General features: G+C 36.7%; 1 protein-coding gene across 4 annotated transcripts in view; it reads right to left on the bottom strand.

Annotated features, from left to right (window-relative positions):
* Positions 1 to 13,235, bottom strand: part of LOC149819451 (solanesyl diphosphate synthase 3, chloroplastic/mitochondrial-like) — a 68,853-nt gene that overhangs the window by 3,177 nt on the left and 52,441 nt on the right. The window lies entirely within an intron of this gene.

Below are 13,235 nucleotides of genomic sequence, written 5' to 3'. Positions count from 1 at the left end.
TCAAATATGATGTTAGTAGGGTGTGTGTGAAAGAATGGACATATACACATGGCCTATCTGTATGACTCTAACGGTAAGAAGAGACTTGGGAAAAAGATCTTGTATTTGAAAGTGTCATTGTAAGATGTCAAAAGTTGATGTTCTCATAATAATCTGGCAATAATCACAAAACACGGTATAACAGTACTTGAGAAGAATTTCGATTTCTTGCTACTAGCACAACATTCTAACATTCAAAATGCTTAGGATTTAATATTTCAAAACGAAAAGATACTGATAGAAATGTAAAGGAAAAGGGAAAAACAACTCTCAATAATAAAAAATGTAAAACTTTGCATGTCATACCTTAACACATGGAAACTAGGACAAGTTTTTCAAGGTTACTAAGTGTCTAAAGATCCTGGTAAGTTAGAATTAGCATGCATGCTTGCATGTTCCTCTCAAAAAAAAAAATTTTGCACGCAAACATTTCTGTGTCTACAAAGTTATTTGCATTACGGGTATCAAAATGAAAGAAGACGAGGTCAAACATAAATAGAACAAAATTATCTCAATGGCTTGAGAAAGAATAGCCAAACAAAATAGACCAAGAAGGAGAACCAAGTCATGGAACTATTAAAAGGCTGAGTAATAAAAGGAAGCTAAAACAACCTTAGCAATGATGGAGACAAATTGGTGTTGGGACTAAACCTATAGGCTATAGTACTTCTTAAAGACTGATAAAGGGCACTGATAAAAAATGCCTGCATTACATTTTTTACCAGATAGACTGTTGTTTGCATGTCATTTTTTAATTTGTTTAAGTCGTCCAAAAAAATGTCCGTCATGTACAAGGCAAAACTGTAATTTTTTGTGGGTTTTGCGCCAATATTGTATGTATTGTTACTTTTTAGAAAAATGATACGATTCACACTCATATCGCGATACGAGTGTTTATTGTATATGTATCATATGTATCATACAATACGGACCTGTATCGTATCGCATCATACGATATAGGGTGTATCGTATGATACACCTTCAGCACACTTTGAAAATGCCGGAATCATGATTTTTTCTTTTGGGTTTTAAAGACCTCTCTAGGACTGATTCTCTCATTTGTGTAAAAGGCATTAGAGAGGTATCCACATACCCTGGGAGCCGTGAGAGCGATTTGAAGGTTAATCTGTGTGCAAGGAAGAGGGTTTTTGCGATTTCATCAAGAATGCATTTTCACCATTTTTCTACTCAAGGAAGTGGGTTAAGGTAAAAAAAAACCTATTATTTGCTTATGGAGTTTTTTTTTGGAAGATGGCATCATAGGATCCGGCATGGCAATGGGGCACTCAAGTAATGAGTGAAAACCATGGTTGCCAGCCGAGGAAGCGGGAGCGGGAAGCGATACGGGAAGCGGAAGCAGGAAGCGAGGGACTTTCAAAATTTTAGGAAGCGAGAAACATGGGATGACTTAAATGCGAATCAAGAATCATCTCGGAAGCGACCTAGGAATAAAACTAGCTGTTGCACTTAGGCATACCCAACGGCTAGTGTAACAGCTAGCTTGACTTGCTGTTAGGCATGTCTAACAGCCAGTTTTGTCCTCTTCTTTCATGTGTATATATATGGGTTCCTTCCATTGTAAAGAATGCTTCTCCCAAGAATTTTAATAATAAAATTATTTAATTTTATTTGTGTTTTTCTGCCCTTTAGTGGGCTGTGACTGTGCTGCCTATTGTGTTCTTGTATTTACCCATAAGTGGCTCTTGTATTGCATAATTCTAATTGGCCTTGTATTTGTGCACTCTTGTATTCTGTGTAGCTCTTAGTAGATTTTGTATTGTGCACTCTTCTTGTATTTGATTACATGGTATCAGAGCCTTGTGCTCTTGGGATCATTGGATTGTGGTGGCTCGTGAGTTCGTGTGTACATGGATCTCTCTCTCTCTCTCTCTCTCTCTCTCTCTCTCTCTCTCTCTCTCTCTCTCTCTCTCACACACACACACACACACAAACTCCTCTTTCTCTTTCTATCATGGCAGACAAGGAAGTTGTTACGGTAGTTCCCATTAAGTTTGATGGGAGCAACTACAATATGTGGGTCATAGCGGTTAAGAGGATTTTGATAGGCAAAGACTTGTGGCAATATGTTGATGGCTCCAATCCAAAAACTCAACCTATTCTCACCAAATCGGTAACAGGAGAAGATGAAACTACTAAGGAGGAGACTCTCAAAGGAAGTGAAACAGAAAAAGCCTTGGGAGACTACAACAAAGCACTAAAAAAATGAGAGATTAGTCATGCCAAAGTCCTCTTACTTTTTATCGGAAGCATGAATGAATAACCTTGTGCCAACATTCTTGAATTTGAGAGAGTCGATGAAGCTTGGGTTTTTCACCAAGCAAACTTACACCCAAAAGGATGTCACACACAAGTGGGAACTACGAGATCACATTCATAATTGCAAGCAAGGCGACAAAACCGATAGAGAGTACTATGGTACTCTTAAGAGACTCGAGATGGCCAAGTTGACACCTATTTGGGAGACGTCCAATGATGCTCTCCAACGAAAAAAATCACAGCTTTTAAGATCATTTTTTTCAATTCATGTGGGAAGCCTCATTGTGGAAATTCACGTGTTGAAGAAGGGAGAAAGAAGATTATTTGCTATAGTTGTGGAGAACCGGGGCATATTAAGCCTTATCGCCCAAAGTCAAAGGGAAGGGATGAGAAGGTAGCATCGGTTGGGCCTTCTCAAGATGACAAAGATGAAACCAACAAAGACTCAAAATCTATTGGAACTATGACTTTGTTGCAATTGGTGGAGGCCCTCTAACCGCTCCTCAAAACCGCATCCTCCATCACAGGTGTCACGATCTCTACATCTTCACCTTGCGGTAAGGTCTCTTTGTTTTTGGAATCCGAAGAATCATTTCATATGACCCCAAATGACACATTGTTTTCGATTGTTGCACTAATTTTACTAAATCTCATGTTTTCACGGCCGATGGAACTTCACTTAAAATTAAAGGAATTGAAAACCTTGAAAAATTTTCTAACTTCTCAATTTCAAAAATTAGATTTATTCTCAAATTAAAATTAAATTTGCTTTCCATATCGCAAATCATTGATCATGGTTGTAATGTCTCCTTCTCATCAGACCATTGTTGGGTATAGGATCACAAGTTAAGGAGGTTGATTGGAGAAGGCCATAGAGAATGAGGACTTTACTACATGGATCATGTTGTTATTCCAAACATATTTTATTGCAACGTACAAAATGTTAAAATTATTTTGTTGCACAAAAGGCCAGGACATCCTAGCATATCCAAAATAACTTTTGTATCTCATTTAAAGGAATTGTGTAATGAAGATTTTTCACGTATCGATTGCATTCTCAAAAACATGAAATCCTTACCTTTTGGAAGAAGAATTTTTTTCCTCTAAATCTTTTGAATTAGTGTACTCGAACGTTTGGGGTCCCGCTCCCATTATCTCTAAAGGTGAATATGCGTATTATGTCATATTTATGGATTATTATTCTAGATATACTTTGATTTACTTTCTTAGGCACAAATCTGAAGTTTTTGATATTTTTAAGACCTTTAATAACATGATTAAAAATCAATTTAACTCCAACATATCTATTTTTCGCACGAATTCCGGGAAAATATGTCAAATGATTTTAAAAATTATTTAAAAACCAACAGAATTTTACACCAAAGATCATGTGCTAATACACCCCAAGAAGCTTTTTTTTTAATGTTATGCTTAAGAAAGATATTGAATACTCTTTTTTGTTAGAATTGTTGCCTAAAAATTGCAATGGTAAGCATGAATTCAATGAAGAAATTGTGAATGATATCGTTGATGATGAACTACAAATCAATATCCAGGATGGTGAAAATAATGATAATGTAGATACCGAACCTACATTAATTCAATACAGTAGAAGGGGAAGTAATAGACAACCTTGTGCCTTAGAAAAATACTCTAAATTAGGAAATCAAGAACAACATAACCTTAAGCGATCAGATAGAATCTCTAGACCCCAGGATAGATTTGTTTTTTAAGAGTCCTTTTCTCCTTAGTATAAAGCCTTCCTAGCTAAAATTTATTCTCATTTTGAACCATCAACCTACAACCAAGCCAAAGATTACCGTGAGTAGATAGAGGCTATGAATATAGAACTAAAAACCCTTGTCAAGTCTAAAATATGAGAAATAAAGGATTTATTTAGTGGAAAAAGACAATAGGTTGTAGATAAGTATACAAGGTCAAAACTAAAAGTGATAGATCATTGAAAAAATATAAAGCTAGGTTAGTAGCAAAAGGTTACTCCTAAAAGTATGGTATAGACTATGATGAAAATTTTGCACTTGTGGCTAGGGTGACCTTTATTAGAACCCTCAAAACAGTTGTTGTTGTTGTAAAAAGGTTGGGCTATTATCAAATGGATGTAAAATATGTCCTTTTAAATGAGGAATTAAAAGAGGGAGTTCATGTAGATCCGCTTCCTAGATTTAAGGTTTTATCGGCAAAGGTTATTATTATCTTAGAAAAGCTTTGTATGGTTTGAAACATGATCATAAATCTTGATATGATAGGTTTAGTTCTGTAACTATAAATCTTGTTAAACCGACACCATCATGTTTGTTAAGAAATTTGACGCAGGTATTGCTTTTTTGTTTCTATATATTGATGACATGATCATCATTGGAGGAGATAAGCAGAGTAGTTACATTAAAAGTGTTTTTAAAGAGAATTTTGAAATCACTGACCTTAGTGACAGTCTTACCTTTCATGAAAGAACTAAACACATGGAAATGGATTGTCACTATGTTCGTGAAGAATATTTGAATAAAACTGCCACGTTGTCGTATTACTTTGAAATATCAGTTGACCGACTTCTTCACCAAAGTGCTCCCTTCTCCTCGGTTTCAAGTTCTCCTTGACAAACTTTCGGTGATATCATCGTAAGTTTGAGAGGGAGTGTTAATATTTGATATATTTTCTTTATATACATATATGTATACACTTTTATATGTATAATTGTATATCCGTACAAGTATATGTACATATATATGTATATACATATATATGTATGTATGTATAATACTTGTATCTATATATGTATATACATGTATGTTTATATGTGTATGCAAGTTTGGAAGTATAGTATCGCAACCTGTATCGGCCAGGCTCAAAGTTAGATATGTATCATATCATAAAAAATCATAAATTTTTAATAAAAAAATTTCAAAAATTCCAAAAAAACAAAAAAAAACAAAAAAAAATCTAAAAAATTATAACACATGAAACAATGATGAATTTCACAAAATACAACCATAAAATCACATATGAAGCATTTATGTCTCTATGAGTTGCATAAGACATCATCAAACAATGATGAATTGCATAAGATAAAACTATAATATTACATATCAAAACAATTATGTGCCATGAATCACATGCATAAGACATCAAACATTAAATAATCAAGATAATATGCTATAAATGGCAATCTCACAAGAAAAATGCAAACTATGAAATAATATGCATATTAAATAACAAATCTAATCTAATAAGCCACAAGATTCATAATAATGTGTGTTTACATAAACAAAAGAAATCAGTATTTTTTTAATGCTTAAAAATTTTACATAACCAAGTTTTTTAAAATTTCAAACAAAAATGAATTAGATAACGTCAAGCATTGTGTATCATCAACATCACCTTCTTTTTGGAAAAAAAAACTCTCTAAATCACTCTTAAGCTCTTTAAGGATGAATATGAACTAGCCCCAAGGGGCCTTATATGTTTAAAAAAAATTGAAATAAGTGAATTTAAAATGCATTTATAGCGTATCTTAAGATATGGCCCCGTATCGGAGTATATCATAATGTTCAGGGGCATATTGTAAGATACAGGATTGTATCGTATCGGAACACCCAATAGTAACGATATGTATCATACCATATTGTACAATATGGTACGATACAACATTGCATGTATGTATATCCTTTGTATATGTATTATATAATGATATTATATAATATATATTACATCTCTTTAAAACTAGCCATGTTACACTACTAGCCGTTAGGCATGCCTGACAGCTAGTGTAACAGCTAGCTTGACTTGTTGACTAGTTGTTAGGCATGTCTAACAGCTAATTTTGTCTTCTTTCATGAGTTACATGGGTTCCTTGCCATTGTAAAGTATGCTTCTCCCAAGCATTATAATAATAAATTTATTTATTTTTATTTGAGTTTTTCTACCCTTTAGTGGGATGTGACTGTAACGCCCTAAAATTTCAAACTTGTAAACTTTTGAAAATACTTAGAAAACCTTTCATTTTTTCAGTCTTTATCAGCGGAAACGATATTTTTTGAAAAGCAAAACAAGTTGACAACTTTGAGAACGTTAGTGTAAAAATCTATCATCGAAACAATTATTATCAAAAACATTTTAGCAAGACAATTAGTGAGCCAAATATATATTAATGATAAACTTTCGGTTATACAGAATTTAGAGTTTCCCCTTACACAAAACTCAAAACCAAAACAGGTAACCCAAACACAAAACTGCGAGCAAAGGAGTGAGATCTCAAGTCATCTTGCATCACGTCATCGGTTGTCTAGTAAACCTAACATCACCTGTACCCATAAAATGGGTCTGTTTCATGAAAAATGGTACGCAAGAGAGACAATATGGAATAAAAAATAAAGCAAGACATATTATGCTAGCATGATAAGCAGTTTAAAGCAATAACTAAGTTACACTAGCATGTTTGGCAGTCTAGAACAAAAATTTAGCTACGCTAGCATGAGCAATTATCTTATGCAGATAAATAATCTACTTCTAACATGTATAATTGATTCTACAAGCGGATAGCAATTAACCAACAATCATCAACTGACACAGATTATAAGCATGTACAACAAACAGTTCATCATTCTAAAAAATGCACATTCAAACAGTTATTGTGAACAAGATATTCTTTGTTTCGATATTAGTTGGCCTGTGGGTACGCACAGACGCGAAACATAGAAACAACCGAGATTGGTCTGGGGGTTTATTATGTTACGTATTTTATGATACCCCAAATTGCTAGCTATGTCTGCTCCTAAGGAGATGGCCAGTGACCGAGAGAGAATTCTCCGAAGGCATTCGTAGACAACGGATGCATCCTACTTATGCATAAGTCTATGAGATCTACCACCTTGGATAATTTTTTATAGTCTCGTTCCCTAACTCCGATGACTGGGGACACCGAGTCATTTGCCCGAGGGGTGGTTGTTAACAACCTGTCCATCGAAGTTTTGTACCAATCCATCATCTTCCATGATGAAAATAGCAGGTTGAATGAATGTGTCAGGTGTTATTTAACTGAATACACATTCTATATGCTCTGGTCTTTCAACCCACTCGAGCATTTTGCCTGTGAAGGCAAACATCACCATTATGTGATTTCAGCAATGTGCTATCATACGTTTTGAGGTTACCACGGACTTTTTATCCTACTCATCGTAGTACAAACATACCGTACATGTCTAAAAGTAAGACTACGATGAGAGGGGTATTTGTTTCTCAAAAGAAACCCCAACTTTAATGTGTTGCAAAAATAAACGGTGTAATCATTTTAGTTTAAATTTGACAAGCTCTGGTCCTTTAAACCAATACGAACATCTTGCATGTGGAGGCGAACATCATTATTATGTGACTACAACAAAGTGCCCATCGCACGTTTCGAGGTTACCACAAACCTCTCATCCTACTCATCGTAGTACAAACATACCGTACCTGTCTAAAAGTATGATACGATGAGAGGGGTATGGGTTTCTCAAAAGAAACCCAATCAGCATTGTTTTGCAAAAGAAGTGATGCAACAAATATTTAGTTTGACAAGATCCTGCCTTTTAAACACTTGAACAACAATTTGTAAAATGCAAGATACAAGATCGCCACGAATCTTCCACTCAATACATCACAGCATCAGCATGCTGCGCATGTCTTGCGATCCTTCTAATGATAAAGGTTTCTCAACAAAACCACACTCAGACACATGCTCGTGCCCCTGATCGGGGTTATCCGAGTTGTATCGGATACACGAACTGAAGTTGTAAAACACTTCTCCCAAATACACCAACTTGGGGAGGCTTAGCTGCGATTTCGCAGGCTGGAAGACTTTCAAACTTAACTTTGCGAAAACTGTGCATTTGAAGAGTTGGTTTCTCGCAAAGAATCCCCTTTTTAAGTAATTGTGGTGCACAAGCGTCATTTTGGAAAAAGAGTAAAAAACAGGATATGCTCTTGCGTGTCCTACGAGGTTGCGTTTATGTAAGTATATATATCAAAAATGCAAGTTTGTGCACATTTTCGTGCGATGGCAAGTACAAAACAGACTCAATGTGCGAAACCGCACATCGAGCGTAAAGTACGCAAGCGGTGCACGAGGTACGAAACCGTATCCCTGTAATGAAATATGCGGAAAAGAAATATATGTCCTACAATGAACATTCACACATAGAAAGGAAAGAACAAGTCCAAAAGAGGACATACACAAAAGCCAACAATGGCTTGAAAGCATAAAATCTTATAAAGGCACAAGAAGGCTTGAAGAAGCCACACTTACAAAAGGGGGAGACCCCACTTATTTATAGGCAAGAGAGGAGAGAGAGAGAGGCACCATTGGGAGTCCCAACAAGGTGTCGTTGGGGGCCCAACGACTCTTTGTTGGGACCCCCAATGAGTGTGCATTTAATGCACAAAAGAAAAAATGATAAATAAGAAAAAAGGAAAAAGAAAAGAAAAGGGAAAAAAGTAAAATAAAGACTACAATGCCCCCTATTGGGCGGATTTACAAAAATACCCCTTATCGGGTATGTGGATGAATATTTATATATATATATATATATATATATATATATATATATATATATATATATATTGATTACATGTATTTTAACCCCCCCCCCCCTCAAGCTTTACGGGGATACAACCAAAAGCTTGTTGAGAAGAAACATGAAACGAGGAGCAGCAAGGGCTTTAGTGAAGAAGTCTGCCAACTGGTACTCGGATGTGACATAGGGCAGTGCTATGGTTCCTTTTAGGTATTCATCTCGAACATAGTGAATCTCTATGTGTTTAGTACGCTCATGGAAGGTGTGATTGCTTGCAATATAAATGACGCTCTTGTTATCACAACACATCTTCGAAGGAGTAGAGATGATTATGCCCATATCACTGAGGAGACTTCTAAGCCACACAAGCTCCATGGTTGTAGTGGCCATTGCACGATACTCCGCTTCTGTTAAGGGCAATGACACTTTGTGTTGCTTCTTGCATCTCCAAGACATCATAGAGTCACCTAAGAAAACACAAAAACCAGTAGTTGAGACTATATCATTGAGATTTTCTCCTCAATCAGCATCAGTATAAGCAATTAAATCAAGAGATGATGAAGAAGAAAGAAAAACTCCCTTAGTTATGGTGTCTTTAATGTATCTAACTATTCTTAAGACTGCACTCATATGCACAGTTGTAGGTGCATGTTGAAACTGACTGACAGAGTGAACTGCATGAGCTATGTCTGGCCGAGTGATGGATAAGTATGTCAGAGACCCAACAAGTTGACGGTAGGGAGTAGGATTCTCGAGAAGTGTTTCATCTTCCAACCTTAACTTTGCATTGATAACTTCAGGGGTTTTTGTCTTCTTATCATCCGAAATTCCAGACTTGGAACAAATGTCAGCAACAAGTTTCATCTGAGAGAGAATATACCCTCGGGGAGAGTATGCTACTTCAATACCTAAAAAATATATTAAGAAACCAAGGTCAGACATGTCAAAATTTTCTTTTAAAACTTTCTTAATATCATGGATCCCTTGCTCATCACTTCCAGTGATGATCATATCATCAACATACAGTAGTAAAATAACTACTGAAGACCCTGCACTTTTCACAAACAACGCAGTGTCAGTATAACATGAACGAAAATTTAAGCTAGTCATTACATTGTTAAATCTGTCATGCCAAGCCTTTGGAGCTCGCTTTAAACCATACAGTGCCTTTTTAAGTTTGAGAATTTTATTTTCACCAATAGATACTCCTAGTGGAGGATCCATATAAACCTCTTCGCTTAACTCACCATTAAGAAATGCGTTCTTAACATCTAATTGGTAGATAGGCCAGTTTTTAACAGATGCAACCGCAATAAGAGTCCTAACACTAGTCATTCTAGCTACGGGAGCGAAGGTTTCTTCATAGTCTATACCGTATTCTTGAGCATATTCTTTGGCTACCAAACTAGCTTTATAACGTTCTAATGAGTCATCACTTTTAGTTTTAATTTTGAAGACCCATCTACATCCAATAGATTTCTTTCCAGTGTGGGTAATGAGGTTATTTCCCAAGTTTTAGCCTTTTCAAGGGCACTAAGTTCTAGTTTCATGACTTCAACCCACTGAGGAATGTTTTTTGCTTCATTATAGTGTGACGGTTCATGATAAGAGTAATGCAATTAGACATGCCCTATACTTAGGTGTTAGGGACTCATATGAAAGGATGCTCCAGAATCAAGAATCCAAGAAGACATACCTGGAGGAGAAGAAGAGGCAATGGCGGCTCCCGAAGTTGATGGCGATTTGAGTAGAATTTGAAGTGCTTCGGATAGTTGAGCAAGGGAAAAAGACTCCTTCCCTTTCATTGGCTCCTCCTTCTTTTGTGTGGTTTCTTCAATAATTGCAACCTTACCTTTTGGAGGTTCATTTATCTTAGGACAATTAGGTCTTATATGACTCGGTTCTTGGCAATGATAGCAAATGATTTTTCTATAATTTCTATTATAGTTATTTTGTCTCCCAAAGTGTGGAGGCTTATAAGCTTTCATATGATTGTCGGGTTTAGACACGGCTAGAACTTCATCTCCTCCTTTAATCATGCCAAGACGCGTTTCTTCTTGGCATATTTCGGTTATGGCATCTTCCAATGGAAGAGGTTTAGATCTATGAAGAAGGGAGGATCTAACTTGTTCATATTCGAGCCTAAGCCCATGTAAAAATTGGAAAAAATGTTCTTTTTCCATTTGTTCTCTTCTCATTTTCACATCTTCACTAGACACCCATTTTGGTTCTAGTAGGGATAGCTCATCCCATAAAGGTCCAAGAGTACTATAGTAATCTCTTACACTCATTTCACCATGCTTCATTTGCTAGGCAGAATTTAGCAATGTTGGCGCAAATTTTGAGCTTCACGTTGTTCATGAACCATGCAAGAATTTTTGCATGCTTACTTTCCCAATCTTCGACCTTGGATTGGTGATCTTCAATAGCCTTCATGCGAGCATTTCCTTCTAGAGCTTTTTCTTGATCACCATTCATCTTTGTAAGTTGAAGTTGAGGTTCCCTAATGGTGCCCATAACATATCCCCAAAGCTTTTTACCCTTGAGGTTGTTCTCCATGGCGGCGGCCCACATCATGTAGTTGGTACCATTAAGCTTGAAAGAGAGATCAATCTTTTGTTCTCCTTCCATCATAGACTCAAGAATGGAGGACAAACCAAAAGAGAGAAAAAAAGGTATAACTAGTCAACTAGCTATAAGAATCAAGAGCATAACTTGGCTCTGATACCATGTAATGAAATATGAGGAAAAAAAATATATGTCCTACAATGGACATTCACACATAGAAAGGAAAGAACAAGTCCAAAAGAGGACATACACAAAAGCCAACAATGGCTTGAAAGCATAAAATCTTATATAGGCACAAGAAGGCTTGAAGAAGCCACACTTACAAAGGGGGGAGACCCCACTTATTTATAGGCAAGAGAGGAGTGAGAGAGAGTTAGAGAAGGGAGAGAGAGAGGCACCATTGGGAGTCCCAACAAGGTGTCGTTGGGCTCCCAACGGTCACAATTGTGACCGTTGGGGGCCCAACGACTCTTTGTTGGGACCCCCAATGAGTGTGCATTTAATAAGAAAAAAAGAAAAAAAGAAATAAGAAAAAAGGAAAAAGAAAAGAAAAGGGAAAAAAGTAAAAAAATACTACAATGCCCCTATCGGGCGGATTTACAGAAATACCCCTTATCGGGTATGTGGATGAATATTTATATATATACTTATATATATATAAATATATTGATTACATGTATTTTAACAATCCCAACCAAATAAATACACAAGCAAATAAATGCGTAAGCAATGCAATAGGTACGAAACTGTATCTTGGCTAAATAAATGCGTAAAGTAATGCACGAGGTAGGAAATCATACATCGGCTAAACAAAAGCGTAAGCAAGTAAATGCAAAAGCAAAGCCTGTGCACGAAGCGCAACGGCAAAATAAAGACAGAACAGTAAATGCAAAAGCAAGGCAAAGTAAAGACAAAACAGTAAACGCAAAAGCAAGGCAAAGTAAAGACAAAACAGTAAACGCAAAAGCAAAGCATGTGCACGAAAAGCGCGGCAGTAATTAAAGATAGAAAGCAGTAAAGGCAGGAAGTAAATGTGAAAGTAAAAGCTTGTGCACAGAAAGCAGTAAAGAAAGAAAAGTAAATGCGAAAGTAAAAGTCTGTGCACAAAAAGCGTGGCGGCAACAAAAAGCAGTAAAGACAAGTAAATGCGAAAGTAAAAGCCTGTGCATTGAAGCACGACGGCCAAGTAAAAGCAAAAAGCCATAAATGACAGAAAGGAAAAGGACTAGGATCGCGAAATTGTGTCCTTGAGTTAAAGGCGTATGTATATAGATATATGTATATGTGTATATATTGTCTTTTGTTCTTTCTTTTTCATTTTTATTTTAATTGCTTTATTTTAGTTCGTCCATTGTCCTTTTTGCACAACTTTCCCCTACCTTGGGGAGTCGCAGCATTGCGAGCGTCTTCGAATGTACATGATGCAGGACTCAGGCCACGGGGCTTGAGCAAGATCCGTTGTGTGAGCTGTGAAGAGTCAAAAGTGAGGTTCATGCATGCCTTAAAGTTTTTTTAAAAAAAGAAAGGGGGTTGAGACCCCAAAAGAAGGCAGGGTGGCATCCCTGCCCACCAAACAATAGAGGAAAAGAGGAAGGGGCAGGGGCGTAGCCCCTGCTCGCCATTCGGTCCGAAAGAGGGGTGAGGGGCATGGGCAAGCCCCTGCCTGCCGAAAAGGGGTAGGGGGCAAGGGCCGGGTTCGGGTTCGGGATTGGATCCGAACAAGGTTCAATTTTTTTTTAATTTGTGGGCTTTACAGTGACTGTGCTGCCTATTGTGTTCTTGTAT

The sequence above is a fragment of the Nuphar pumila genome, chromosome 13, assembly GCF_984573655.1.
Source record: "Nuphar pumila chromosome 13, dmNupPumi1.hap1.1, whole genome shotgun sequence".
Lineage (NCBI taxonomy): Eukaryota > Viridiplantae > Streptophyta > Magnoliopsida > Nymphaeales > Nymphaeaceae > Nuphar > Nuphar pumila.
This window is presented reverse-complemented; position numbering and strand designations above follow the sequence as displayed.